This window comes from Mustela putorius, unplaced genomic scaffold (assembly GCF_011764305.1).
Source record: "Mustela putorius furo isolate JIRA1106 unplaced genomic scaffold, ASM1176430v1.1 tig00000450_pilon_pilon_pilon, whole genome shotgun sequence".
Classification (NCBI taxonomy): Eukaryota; Metazoa; Chordata; class Mammalia; order Carnivora; family Mustelidae; genus Mustela; species Mustela putorius.
Genome location: NW_025421385.1, coordinates 10063688 through 10077382, shown reverse-complemented (window position 1 = coordinate 10077382; position 13695 = coordinate 10063688). Strand labels below are relative to the sequence as shown.

Below are 13695 nucleotides of genomic sequence, written 5' to 3'. Positions count from 1 at the left end.
TCTCAAGTCCAAATAGAATTCCTCATCAGATCTCTAGCACATTCTGTTTGCTTAGGGCAAATCTTTCTTACTTTTTAATGCCAAGGGCAAGAAAAGAGATCCCTTAAAATAAATTGAGTCTCTTAACTATAAATTAGACTGAGCTCTTGAGGGCCAGAACTGAATCCTGTTTCGACTCTATCCCCGTGTCTATAGCAGAGCCTCGTGCATAGTAGATGTTCAGCAAAGACTGAGCTGGACAACAAAAGATAGTGCAACCTTCACACCAGTTCAGAGGTTTCAGGTGGTTTCAGAGCACAGAACAACCAAAGAACAAAATATGTTGTGTCCTTAAATTAGGAGATCTTTCCATATTAATAAATACTGTTTCAGTTTGACCATGATAGGTCATTTGCATGATGTAGGCTGTCTCTCTTAAGATGTGGTGTGCATTTTGACCCTGCACCAGATGAAAGCTACCAATTCTGCTCCCCATCCTTCCCAGATATAGTTCTGTAACTGTACAGACCTGACATCAGGCTGAGCTGGAGTCCTCCCCCTTGGCTTAAACGAGCTGCCCAGAGGCCATTGCCCCAACCCCAACCCACCTCCACCACCACCTTACCCTAAGCAGGCTCTTTATATCTTGAGATATTTAAATGGAAATAAGTAAAAATTTTGAAAAGTTTTTAATGCTCTAGCTGGTTTCATGGCAATATTTACATCACAATTAGTTTTGAAATATTTTAAATTATTTTGAGTATCTTAATTGACCTAACTTCTTAATTTTCAAGAACATATGAACAAGTTAGCTCAAAAATGGAAACCACCAAGATGATTGTTAAGGAGTTGGAAGCGGGATTGGAGATTTTTGTTTGTTTATTTCTCAAACCACAGAAACCATTTGGTTCCTCTCTGTTGCATTCTCAGTTTTAATAGGACAGTAAATTTTGTGCATTCTGAAATGTTTTCATGGGGTATGTTGGTTATCAGAAAGTATTCTCTTATTTGACCTTTCTAACTACCTTGTATATGAAGGTGTTCTTATTATTCGTGACCATAGCAAAGATAAAATGGTGTTGCCTTTCAGTGCAAGGCTGTTACCAAAAAGAGAAAATGTTTCACTTTCCATACATACTGCTGTGTAAGTCTAGTAGATCAACGTATGAAAGCATTAGTGATCATCTTCCCCCACCCCCAGATGCAGTTAATTCAGCCTCTGCTCCTAATTGAGGACCCCTTTTTTTATAATCTGTGACAGACGAAAATAAAGTCAAATATGAGGTCATATACAAGAGAGAGTATCTAGGAAGCGGTTTGTAATTTTCTCACCCTCAGAGCTCTGCTTCTGAGCTGGATTGTGGACACAGCCAAAGCTAGCCTAGTGAAGGAAAGAACAGCATAAGGCACGTATCAAGGTTATCGTTCCGTTCCTCTTAAGTCTGCGATCCAGAGATCTGCTCACCAAAAAACTGGGAAAACAAGTATCACCTACAAAAATAGTTGATCACATTCCCTGAGGAATCATCAGTCTAAAATTTGAGACTATCAAAGATGCATAGTTTTGTCATTTTGCTGTATGCAATTATTTTTTTGAATTGCCAGTTAATGCTTGCTTTTAATAGTTAACCCCCATTTGTAAGTTGGCTCATTCTTCTTCACTGAAAGTATCTGAGGACGTCTGGATCTTGGGTAAACTCCACATTGTGTATTACATGCAGTTCTTTATAACGTGTTTTCTCCTGTGCCTTATGGGTCTGTACCTCTGGGAAGGACCATTATCTGCCTAGTTTCCCAAGCCAGAAAGTTAGCAGGCATCATTGATGCCTTTTTCTCTCCCATTTGCCCCCCGCTAGTCATCTTGTTCCGTGAACTCTACCCCTGCAATGTGTGCCATGCCCTCCCTCTTCCTAGGTCGCTCCCCACTCCAGGCTAGGTTGGTGCCTTCAGCAGCCTCCGAGATCTTCTTCCTGTCTCAGCTGTGTTCCCTTCCAGTCCCCTTTTCCTGAGTCCAGAATGGTCTTTCTAGGCAGCTGGTTAGATTATAGGATTCCCTATAGCCCAGGAACCCCCCACCCCCACCCCTTTGCCTTGGAGGGAGGCCACACTGAGGTGTTTGGTTACGAGGCTCTTTCTTACCCCATGCCAGCCTCCCTTTCTGGCCTCACTCTCATCACCCCACTGCCTCTCCTCTCCAGCCAACCAAACCTCTTTTAGGATCTTTATATAAACTCTTCTCTGTTATTTTTGCCACTCACACCTTGACCCCAACCCCACCCTGCATGCCCCCCCACCCCCGCCCATCTTTACTGATCCTTCAGGCGTCCATAGCCTGGCACCTAGTAGGATTTTTAGTCCATATTTGCTACATGAACAAATGAACGAAGCATTACCTGTCACAGTGGCACCCCACAGCCAGGCACCCTCCCGTGAGCCTGGCTGTGCTCAGGACCCATGGCCGGGATTATCAGCGGAATCTTCCCTCACCAGAGATCTGTGGTGGTAAGGACCCATGGCTTTGTTCAGTCTCCTACCTGCAGCGCACGTGTAGTACATGTTTTTTCTCATTTCAATCTTCAGGGAGTTTGGAACCCAAAAACCTGGGTGTAGGTGCAGGCTTTACCACTAATTAGTTTTGTGACTTTAGACAATTAATTAAACCTCTGCTTCCTCCATATGTAAGGTGAGAATCAGTGTCCTTTGGATTTGTTGCATGTATCAAATGCAGCCTTGTATCTGAAGGTTATAAACTGGGAAGCCCGGGGCGCCTGGGTGGCTCAGTCAGTTGAGCAACTGACTTGATTTTGGCTCAAGTCATAATCTCAGGGTTGTGAGGTCGGGCTTCATGCTCAGCCTGGACCCCATTTAAGATTCTCTCTCTCTCTCTCTACCTCGGCCCTCCCTAAAGGAGGGGAAAAAAAGAAAGAGAAAAATGAAAAATAAAGAATATTAATTGCAAAGCCCTGTGCAAATACTAATAATAAACATAAGCATTGGGCACGGGTGATTCGGAGGGGAACGTGGGTTGTGAAAGCCTTAAAAAGCAGTTTCTTTGCTTCTTCCAGCACCTAGTAACACACATAAAATTGTCTTTCCTCTCTGCACCAAAGTGGACTTTCTCAGCTAACACTCAAAAGATTGTGTAAGAAAAGGCCAGATATATTGCCCCAATCTACCATCTGGGTAATCAGTCTGATGCTTCCCCTGATTCTCCTTTGCCCGTTGTTAGATGATGTCAGTAGCCGAGAGGGTTCTGTGGTGGTGGATAGGGAGAACTTAGATGCTGGGCTATAGGACGCTGCAGTGGCCAAGAAGGAAGAGGGACGGATTCTGCCAGTTAACCTTATCGCACAGCTGGGAGAGCGCTGGGGGGCCTGGGTGACAGCCTTGAACGGGTCATTACTTTCTGTCTTCCTCAAAGCAGTTCATGTTGTGAAGAGAAGGAGGCAGGCAAATAAACACTGGAGATATTAAAATATAACAAGAATATTCTTTAAAATCTATTTTTCTCTCCAAGTGGGAAGGTGACACCTATTTGGGATGAGAAATCGCTTTGTCGTTACAGTCGGGAGATGCTCTACTAAGGTGGTACAGCGTGTGACCATTATTTCACACATGTGGGGAGACATCTTCTATTGAACTGGCTTGAAGAAACAGGGCCGTTCTGTGAATTTTTAACAGATGCCAACGTGAAAACAAATTGTCCATGTGCCAAAGGAAAAATGTGTTTTGCTTTCCAGTGGCTTGTAGAACCTTGGGTGTTTTGCTGGTGCCCTCATGGGGCCGGAGCTCACTGCTGGCTGAAGAGGATAAAGAAATCCCATTTTTGTGTAATTGGTCCTGTGCTCTCTTGCTCTCCCCTGTATTAGCCTGGGCGCTCTCACTCTGCCTTTGCTGTTTTTTCTTTCATGGGGAGGATGAACTGTGATTTGGGCTTTGTGTTTGACTCCGTGTTTTCCAGCAGGATTTAAAGTCTCTTATTACTGCTGAAGAATTTGTCCTGCTGCCTGAAGAGGACAGGAATGCCAGTGGGAGGCTTAGCCCCATGTCAAAATGCCTCCCAATTTAATATCCTGAAATTTCCCACTTTTGCTTGACTATGACTTTGTTAGGGATGCATTTCCATTCTATGACCCTGGAACCCCTCAGTGACTGTTCTGACAAACTGCCATTGCCTGCTTGGATTCGGGGAGCTCTCCACTCTATTTTCCCCTATCTCATCTCCCCCAAATACGCCTTCTGGCCGCTTTACTTTTTATCCTAAATATAATTTCATTCTATTTTTGAGAATTTTTGAAGTCCTTCTAAAGATATCTCTGTCTTGTCCCAATGAAGTTTTTCCTCCTTCCTACATCATAAAAAAAATAGTCTGTGTTCATTTCATCTCTTATATGGAAAATGTGGTTTGTTTATAATGGTTGTGGAAATCAGTTTCTTTTAATTTTTTTAATATGCTAAGTTAAGGTAGTAACACTGAATCTTCCCTACAAAACAGATTTCTTTTTTCCAAATAAGAGAATTCTTTAACTTTTTTAAAACCAGGAAAAATATCTGCTTAATAAACCACAAATACTACAGTGCTGAAGGAGATACTCGAAAGGTCCTAAAAAACTCTCTTAATCTAATAATAATAAAAAGAAAGATTTTAGAAATGCTACTTCTTAATTAGATCAATTTTCTAAGATGACATTGAGGGTTTTTTTATTATTATTATTTGAGAAAGGAAAAAAAAATGTCTCACTGGCTTAGTCTCTAATATTGGGTCTTTATTTTAGACATCAGTAGCATTTTTCCTAGACTTAACATCACTTGTACTGCCATGAAATAAGAGTAGATTGTCTTGGAATTTTCCATTGATACTAACAAAAATATCTGTAGAAGAATGATGCTAAAGGAAGCAGTCCTTAACGTGCACATTGAGTGATCCCAGGTAAGATTCCGGCAACCCTCCCGCCATTCCTATCTTTAGCTATTGATGGGGTGCATAGCATATCGCATTCAAAAAATTATCAAATAGTAATTAAGTATCTAAATTAACAGAGTGTGCCTTTAGAATAAACATTAGGACAAGTGTTTAGCATCTTAGTAGATGGTGGAAACAAGCCTGGCTAGGATCAGGCTTTTCTCTCGCGAGCTCCAGAGCTCCATGACAAGGCCCCAGCCAGAGAGCAAGCTCTCCTTCCTGTGGCTCAAGGTCTTGAGTGGTCTTCCTTATAAGCAGAAACAGAATCTTCTTCAACCTCCTCCGCGTGTGTGCACACACACACCAATGGGCTGATTCGTCCATTGCATAAATGTCCATCACGCTAGTCTTTGGTCAGCGGTGCTTGTAATCCAGTGGTCAACAAAGGTCAAGATCCTTGCTCTTTACCCCCAGAGTCAATTCAGGCCCTTGACAGGAATCTTGATACTTCTCTCTTTCTGTTTCTCTCTGTCTCTCTCATTTCAGTGGGCAAACTCTGGGGAATCTGCCAGATCAGGAAGGATGTGCGCAGAGTCCTATGCCACTCAGAGCTAATCGGTATTGTAGCTATTGGTTGAGTGGCCTGAAACTGACAAGCCTAGCTTTTCAGAGCCCAATAACATGGCAGGCCAATTGTATCTGGAACTAGCTCTCTGGAAAAGGGCAGTGCTTTCTGGATAGTCAACCGGCTGAGGCAAGCTGGCCACCAGCCGTAACTGGCTCTGACGGAGGAGGCATAGAGCAGGCAGGCCCAGCAGGAGGACACCGAGCGTGGGCTACATGGGGAAGGGCGTCAGGCTGTTTGTCAGGAGGCTCACAGGGCATGGCATTTGTCACCTCCGCCAATTCACCACAGTCCAGGGACTTGCAGCACTTTCTGCCTTCACTGTGACGGATGGTTTGTAGGGGAGCCTGGCACAGGGAAGCTAGTTTAGAAACTTGAGAGTCACACAGACAGGAAATAAATGGTGGGTTGTCTTAAAAATAATATGAACAGTAACAGCTCTCCCTTCCGGAGCTTCTGCTCTGTGAGCAGGCCCTGAGCTGCGCGGTGCCCAAAACATTTCCTCCTTTCATCTCCGGATGGAGAACTCGCTTGTCATGCACATGTTGCAGGAAAGGAAGGGGGCTCCAGTGTTAACTAACTGGCTTGAAGTCCCCTGACTGCAAGTGGTGAAGCCACAGGTTGACTTGGCAGTGACAGTGGAGATGGACCAAGTGGAGGCATTTGGCCGACACTTAGGAGGATCCGCTGGGGGTGGTCTCCGCTGTCAACCGTGCCTTCCTCGGAAAGCCGCCTTCCTTTCCCTGGAAACGGTTCCTCAAGTGTACTGTGAACTGAGGAACCAGGCCACCACATTGACGAAGGTCTTTTTGTAAGGTGAAAATAAACGGGGCTCCGGATGAAGATATTGTCTTAGTCATTAAAAACGAGTATCTGGTTCCAGCTCTGCGCCCAGGCCCTCGCATGGGGTGAGGAGGCAGATGTGGAGAGAATGTGTTTGTGAGCTGCAGCACTCACGGTTTGGGGCAGAAACAGGCCCATCGCCCCAGAATGGTGGCAGTGTGGTGACTGCTCCGTCTCAGCTCACACACCTGGTGCCCTCTGAGCATACGAAAGTGCCCACTTTTCTGGAAGGCAAAGGAGGGCTGTGGTAGAAAGCAGGAGTGTGGGCCGGGAGGGACTGGAGTCCGTGGGCTGCACGGAGGCGCCTGACCTGGCAGGCACACAGGGAAAACCGCACGCTCACCAGAGGACATGGCCTGGCACTTAGTTTTCAAGCCGTGCCTCCCATTAGTGAGTTTTTAATTGAAAAAAAAATTTTAATAGAGTGCACTTCACATAATAAGGGTGGAAATTGTTCTATGAGGCAGCACATACGCGAAGCCGAGTGTAATAAGGGAGGCCCACAAACACACTGCATCGGTTCCTTCACTGCAGGCCGTGGTTGACGGGGTCTTAATACTGTGTGAGCCTCCGCATCTTCATTGGTTTTGAAGTTTGAATGAGCTCATCGAGAACAAAGTATTAGCACATAGTACATGTTCCGTGAATGTCAGCTGTCCCTGACGGCGGCACGTTGCCTGGCACATGAGAGGTCGTCAGTAAATACTTACTAAGTGAAGGAGCATGCCAAGACCTGCCAGTCTAAAGCCACCTGGAGCCCACAGGGAGAGAAAAGGGTCTGAGGGATCAGAACGTAGAGGGACACCATGATGGAGCTGGAGAAATAGGTCAGGCCAGATTTAGAAAGACTCATGTGCTGGCCTGATGAGTTTGGGCTTCATTCTGTGAAGCACTCAAGAGTCAGGGACTCATTCTGGAACAAACACGATCGACAAATCCCTGGAGAGATGAGGAAGGACAGGATTCAGGGCAAGTGAGTGAGGGCGCAGGCCTTGCACACGAGTGCACGGTGTCCCTCTGCTGAGAGGGAAATGCAGGAGGACGGGGCGCAGATAAGGGTGCTGGTGGCGAAGGAGCAGGACCTCGTGGGAGCAGGTGCAGCCCTGGCCATGTACTGGCCGCTCGCTGCGCTTAGGAGCTGCACAGCGGAGGACTTCGAGAAAGGGGTAAAATGTTTAACCAGGGAAAGAGCTGGCCAGGTGGAGGTGCTCCAGTGCCCCTAGGGTTCAACAGAACGTGAAACTGTAGCTTCTGAGAACGTACACTGTGCCATCTGCTTTGTTGGTCGGGCCTCAGTTGGCCCCCAGTCTGAATTGGGTCCCCCCTTCCACCCTCACAGCACCCAAACTTCTGTTTTCTCCTGATCATGTACCCAGTCATATGTCTGCGTGTCTGTCTCCCGCCAGCACGTGAGCCCCACAAGGGCAGAGCCTGCCCCCGGCTTCAGTGGCTTCGCAAGCTCCCTTGGTCATCGCTCCCTGCTGGAAGGTTCTGTTTGCTCCCCAACCCAATTTTAAGGCCTTCCAAGACAAGGATCATATGTTTGTACTTCTCAGTGCTCTCTCGTCCTCGCCACTTTCCATGAATGTCAGAGTGGCTCTGGAGCTTGCCGGCGGTTGTGCATGAGGCTGCTGTGGTCGAGTTCCCCGCACGATCGGGATCGCGGAGCTCGGGACTGTTCAAGCTGGTTTTCAGCTTAGAGAAGCATTTCTGCATATGCTTTTCTTATTTGACTCTCAGAACGATCTTGTAAGGGAGGAAGGAAGTGCTGTTACACGCAAGAGAGCCTGGGGGTCCCCAGGGTGGGTTGCAGAGGCGACTCCTGACCCACGTCTCCTGATTCCAAAAGGATGCAAGTTTCCTGTTAGCCTGCATTACCTTTTCTCTGCGAGTATAGCTTTCCCTCCCTCTTTGCCTCTCCTTCCCCGCCCCCTCTTTTCCTTTAAATACTGTTTTGTGTTTTGTTTTTTTTTTAAGATTTTATTTATTTATTTATTTCACAGGCAGAGATCACAAGTAGGCAAAGAGGCAGGCGGGGTGGAGGGCAAAGCAGGCTCCCCACTGAGCAGAGAGCCCGATGCAGGGCTCCATCCCAGGACTCTGGGATCATGACCCGAGCCGAAGACAGCCTCTCAACTGGCTGAGCCACCCAGGCTCCCCATCATTTAGTATTTTTGCCAAAGTCTGAATTTCCCCATGTTAGATACTTACTTGGGGCATACAATTTCCTAATATATCCAGTCATAAAATGTATTTTCATAATATATAGGAAATGAATTTTATACTTTCTAAATTTCCCTTACTAGAAAGTTTGGTTTTCTAAATTCAGATGGCTCATAACCAGCGAAACTTCACACCTTTTTTAAAAAGCAGCTTTATTCTCTCAGCTGTCAGTTTTTCTATTCACAAACTATGTCGCAAGCTGTCGTTTTATAATAACTTTCTAGAAGAAGCAAAATACAATCAAATAAATATGTCACCATAAATAGGTAGAAAATTCTTGGTTGAAATTTGGTTTTTGGAAACATTTTAACATTTCTTTCATTCAAAACAAAGGTTAAAATCAAAACAAAGCAAGAAATATCCCAAATAAATAAATATACATGGAAGTCACAGAATTGACTGGCTTTTTCCTAGGGGAAAAAGTGCTGAAGGCAGAAGCGAGAACTAGAGCTAGAAGTGTCCCTTCAAGTACTCTGCTTCCTCTTCCTCCTCCCCATCGAACAGGCGGTGGAACTGAAGCCAGGCAGCTTCAGTTAACTGCTGTATCGTGCACAGCAGACAGGGGAGCCCAGGACCAACAGCCTGGCTCAGTGCTCTTGCCGCCACACGAGCTGCCTCTTGCTTTTCTTTCGTGAACGTGTAATAATAGTACCAGCTAATAATTATTGGAAGCCCGCTCTTCCGGGTACCCACTGTAGTATCTCATTTAATCCCTACAGCATCTTTGTGAAATAGATGCAGTTGTCCTTGTTTTACAGATGAGGTTGCAAATAGTAGACATGCAGAGTTTCTATCTTCAGAACGGAAAGTAGAAATTCTTGCCTTTTAGCCAAATTTTGTCTTCAAATTTTTCAACAGTTTGTTTAGACTGTGGGACTATTCAATAACCTTTTGAGAATACAGTTCTGTCTGTCATGGAAGCCTTTTCCGGTAGGATTACAGCTGGCATTTAACTGCGATTATGTATTACAGATCACTCTGCCTACCTCCTCACTGGTCTCCTGCAAGTCCTTTCTTCATGCCTCAGGTTCTAACAGAATTGGCTTTCAGGAATGCAAGTCGGATCATAGTGATTGCCTGCTAAGACAGCCTGTGTGGTCCATGCTACCGTTGATCTCAGTGAAGGACCACATTCCCCCCAGATTACAGATACGAGAGCTTCTGTGGGCCGTGTCACTGTGGCATAGTAGGAGCCGTATCTGTAAGACGAAATACTTCATAGTCAGGACATAGAGTAACTAACAGAAAGGTGGGCAAATGGTATAAATGGTTCTAGAAAAGAAACAAAAAATAGCTGCTAAGCAAAATGTTCCCCTTTACTCATGATAAGAGAAACACAGAATCAAATACAAATTATAGAACATCTCCAAAAAGATACATTACAAACCATTGCCCTTGGAACGGGGAACTCCATGGAAAGAGAGAGGGGTACAGTAGCCTCCCCCTGCCCCACTACGGCTGCCCTCTGTGGTTTTACTTTCCCAGTCTCCACAGTCATCCATATTTCAGAAGCAGGTGATCCTCCTGACGTAATGTCAGACAGTCATTAGTAGCCTAATGCTACGTCACAACCCCTACGTCATACCCCTCCCACCCTCGTCTCCTCATACGGGCATTTTCTCATTTCACATTATCCCAGAAGGAAGAAGGGTGAGTACAGTACAGGATGTCGAGAGAGAGATGGCATTCATATAGACTTTATTACAATATTTAGTAGTAATTGTTCTATTCTATATTAGTTATTGCTGTTAATCTCTTACTATGTCCAATTTATGAATTAAATTTGATCAGAGGTACGTATGCATAGGAAAAATCCTAGGACAGGTAGGATTCCGTACTCTCCGCAGCTTCAGGCATCCACTGGGGGGGTCTTGGAATGTCTCCCTCCCACCCCCGGCAGGTAAAGGGAGACACCTGCGTGTATATGTCCCTGAACTTTTGTATCATACTTTGAATGTGTAGACAGTTACCCAAGTACTAGAGTAACATGGATTTCAGGCATTTAAATAAAAAACAAATGTATCAAAACTAGCTTGCTCATTCTAGCAAGAGAGGACATCTGAGTAGGTGGGCTATTCAGTTGAAAGAGGTTGATGGCACTTCATACAGCAGGGAAGTGGCATCCAGTCCCTTTCCTATGTCACATTTCAGACCACCAAACCCTCCCCATGTTATTTCAGTCGATCTTAGCACAACCTCATCTTCATTTTAAGATGTGGAAACCGAGGCTCAGATGAATTAGGATTTGCCTGGGGTCACACAGCTGGGCCGATCCGGACACACCGTGATGTGTTTCTTCACGTATCTGTTTCCCCACACAGCTGCTGAGCTGGTGACGCAGACAAGACCGTCATCAGGACCTCGTGTTCCCAGTAGACCGCCAGTAGGTGACTTTAGCTCAGAAGGGAGTCAGGCGAGTGACGTCCCCCTTCTCCTTTCATTGTCTTGGGAAAAACATGGGAAGAGATGAGCCTCACCAAAACACAAAATAAGATTTCAGCGAGCTTTTGTAAGTGGTGCCGTTGCTGAAGCAATACACAGAAAAACAGCTGTCTAACTTTAGTTTCTGTGGACTCCATACCCCACTGAACCTTGTCTTTGAGTTGTGGAGTTTGATGCTGTGACATATTCCATTTGAATTTGCTTTAACATTCTGCCTTTTAGAATCTTCACACACACTTGATTTTCTGCAGAGTGCCAGTGATAAGTGAGATAGTTCAAGTGGAAGATGGCGTATATATTTTTAAGGACTGAGTAAATAGTAGGAAATAAAGAAATAACTTGCCCAAATGAGTTCTTAGAACTCATTTGTATAAACCTCAAGCCTATTAAGTATCCCAGAGGCAGCAAAAACCCAAGGATGTACTGTATTATCAGAGGTTCTGAATCCTTCAACATGGAGACTTTCATGGTTGAAATGAAATTGAAAAGCCAAAAAAACTGACCTGTGTTATTTTCTTGAATGAAGAAGACAGCCGTCACTCTTTAGAAGAAAGAAAGACAAACCCACACAATCTGTATGGAATTGAAACACATTTTTTATTAAACAGGATTCTATATGAAACTCTTGAGAATTTCATAGTAAAGCTTAGATAAATATTTCATGAAACATCTTAAGATGCAATCATTTATAGTAATTTTAGTGCTCTGATTTCTGTTTGTTTTCAGATTTGAAAAAGCAAACATTTTCTATGATGATTTATATCTGGGAGCTGCCAATTGAGCCCAATTTCATAAGACTTATCTTTATAAATAAATGGAATAGGATAATAAGGAACAACTCTACTTATATTTTATCTCTAACTCTTTTGACAAAAGCAATGTTAAAAGATCACTTTTTTCCCCTAACCGAAATATAAACCATGGCCTTTATAAATGTCCAACCTCCTTTATCCCCCTAAGTTGAAGTTGACTTCGGATCTGAGTATCATCTCCCCTCTGGCTGCCTCAGGAGACTCTCTTTAGCCACTACTGCTCTAGGTTCTCTGGAATAATGAAGCCTCCCCCCACTCCCGCAACCTTCTGTGGCAACTAGAACCTCCGCCTGATGTTTGAGAACTCACCAGCCCAATCTCCCCGGTCCTGGGAGTTGTCGTTCAAACTGCCCACCCTTGGTATGCTAGGTTGATGGTGTTCGCTTTTTCTTAGAGACAGGTCTGGATTTGGGGTACGCTGCCTACATGAGTCTTTTCACGGCTCATTCTCTGTACTCGCTTCTCTTTGCCTAAACTGTTGATGACCTGGGGGTGCCTTGACGTGATGGTCCTGCATCATTTAAAGATGTAATTTCTTTATCCATTTGGACAGCAGCCCCCAAGCACCCACTTTATTGTGCTTGTGGTCTGCGGAGTGCACGAGGAAGTTAGTATTCATTCAATAAATAGTGACCTACCATGCGCCAGGCACCCCGCTGCCACGTTAGGACGCAGCGGTGGGACAGGCATGATCCTTGCCCTCGTGGAACTGAGGCTCTCGTGGGGAGAGGAAGGCTGAGTGAGTCCCAGATACGGTGAAATGATGGCAGGTTATGAGAAGCACTTTGAAGAAATTCAAGTGAGAAAGGGCCAGGGCGCTACGGCCACAGGGCAGGCAGCCTGGGAGGGGGCCTTGGAGATGAGAAGAAATCCGCAGGTGGAAGCACATTCCCAGGAAGGGGGAGCAGGAGGGAGCTCTGCTTTTTGATGTGACCTGCAAGGAGCCACAGGACATGGGACGGAGTGAGGACGGCAGCCCCTGACCACGGAGGAGACCACGGGCTGTGGTCAGAGGGCGGCCTCTGGTTCCCAGGCTCTCTGGGAAGCCTTGAGGGGTTTCATGCAGGAAAGATAGGCTCTCATTTCCTTTTTTATTCCTGAAAGACGATTCTGGCAGCTTTGTGAAAGCAAAGCAAAAGGAGCAAAGTAGGGGGTGGGTGATGGTTGAGGCAGAGAGAACCGAGTAGAACGTGGGGTGCGGGGAAAGGAAGGTGGTGGCCGGCCCGGCTTCTGCAGGAGTGCAGTCGGCAGAGGAGCAGCCCGAGAGACATTCCAGAAGCTCCAGCAACAGGATGGGCACACACCTGGGAAACAAGGGGAGGGAGGAGGGAATCACAGGAGTCTGGTTTTTGACCGGAGCGTCTGGGTGAGTGCTGGTGCCATTGGTAGAGATGGGGGACCCCAGGCATGGTAGCTTGCGGGAGGAAGTCAGAGTTCTGTTTTGGAATAGCAGAGTGTGCTCCAAACCCGCCCCTTGTTCACAGTGTCCCCGTAAGGAGCCGTATGAGCTACGGTTCACAAGTCTGAGGCACTCTAGGAGTCAAGGTGAATGATCATTGCTCAGGAGATCTGGGGGCCGAACAGTTCCGAGCAGGGGAGAGCCGGGTACTGGCACGACCTTGAGAAGAGGGGCAGAAAGAGGTGGCCGGAGACACGCATCCCAGAAATCAGGCTCTGAGAGGGCAAACCACGTGTCCGGCCCAGCAGGAGTGGAAAGCTGGCAGGGTGAGGGCTTCCTGGGTGTTATTGTTGCTTTTTGTAGGGGCTTCGTCTCCAAGAGAGGTTAAGCTTGCTTGCCTCCCCTCTCTTCTCTCTTTTCCCTAGTTCAAGCCCACGATCCACTAGGTTTCCGGGAACTCCACTGGGCC

At 45.9% G+C, this 13695-nt stretch overlaps 1 protein-coding gene across 10 annotated transcripts in view; it reads left to right on the top strand.

Annotated features, from left to right (window-relative positions):
• ARID1B (AT-rich interaction domain 1B) overlaps positions 1-13695 on the top strand; it is a 439186-nt gene that overhangs the window by 350269 nt on the left and 75222 nt on the right. The window lies entirely within an intron of this gene.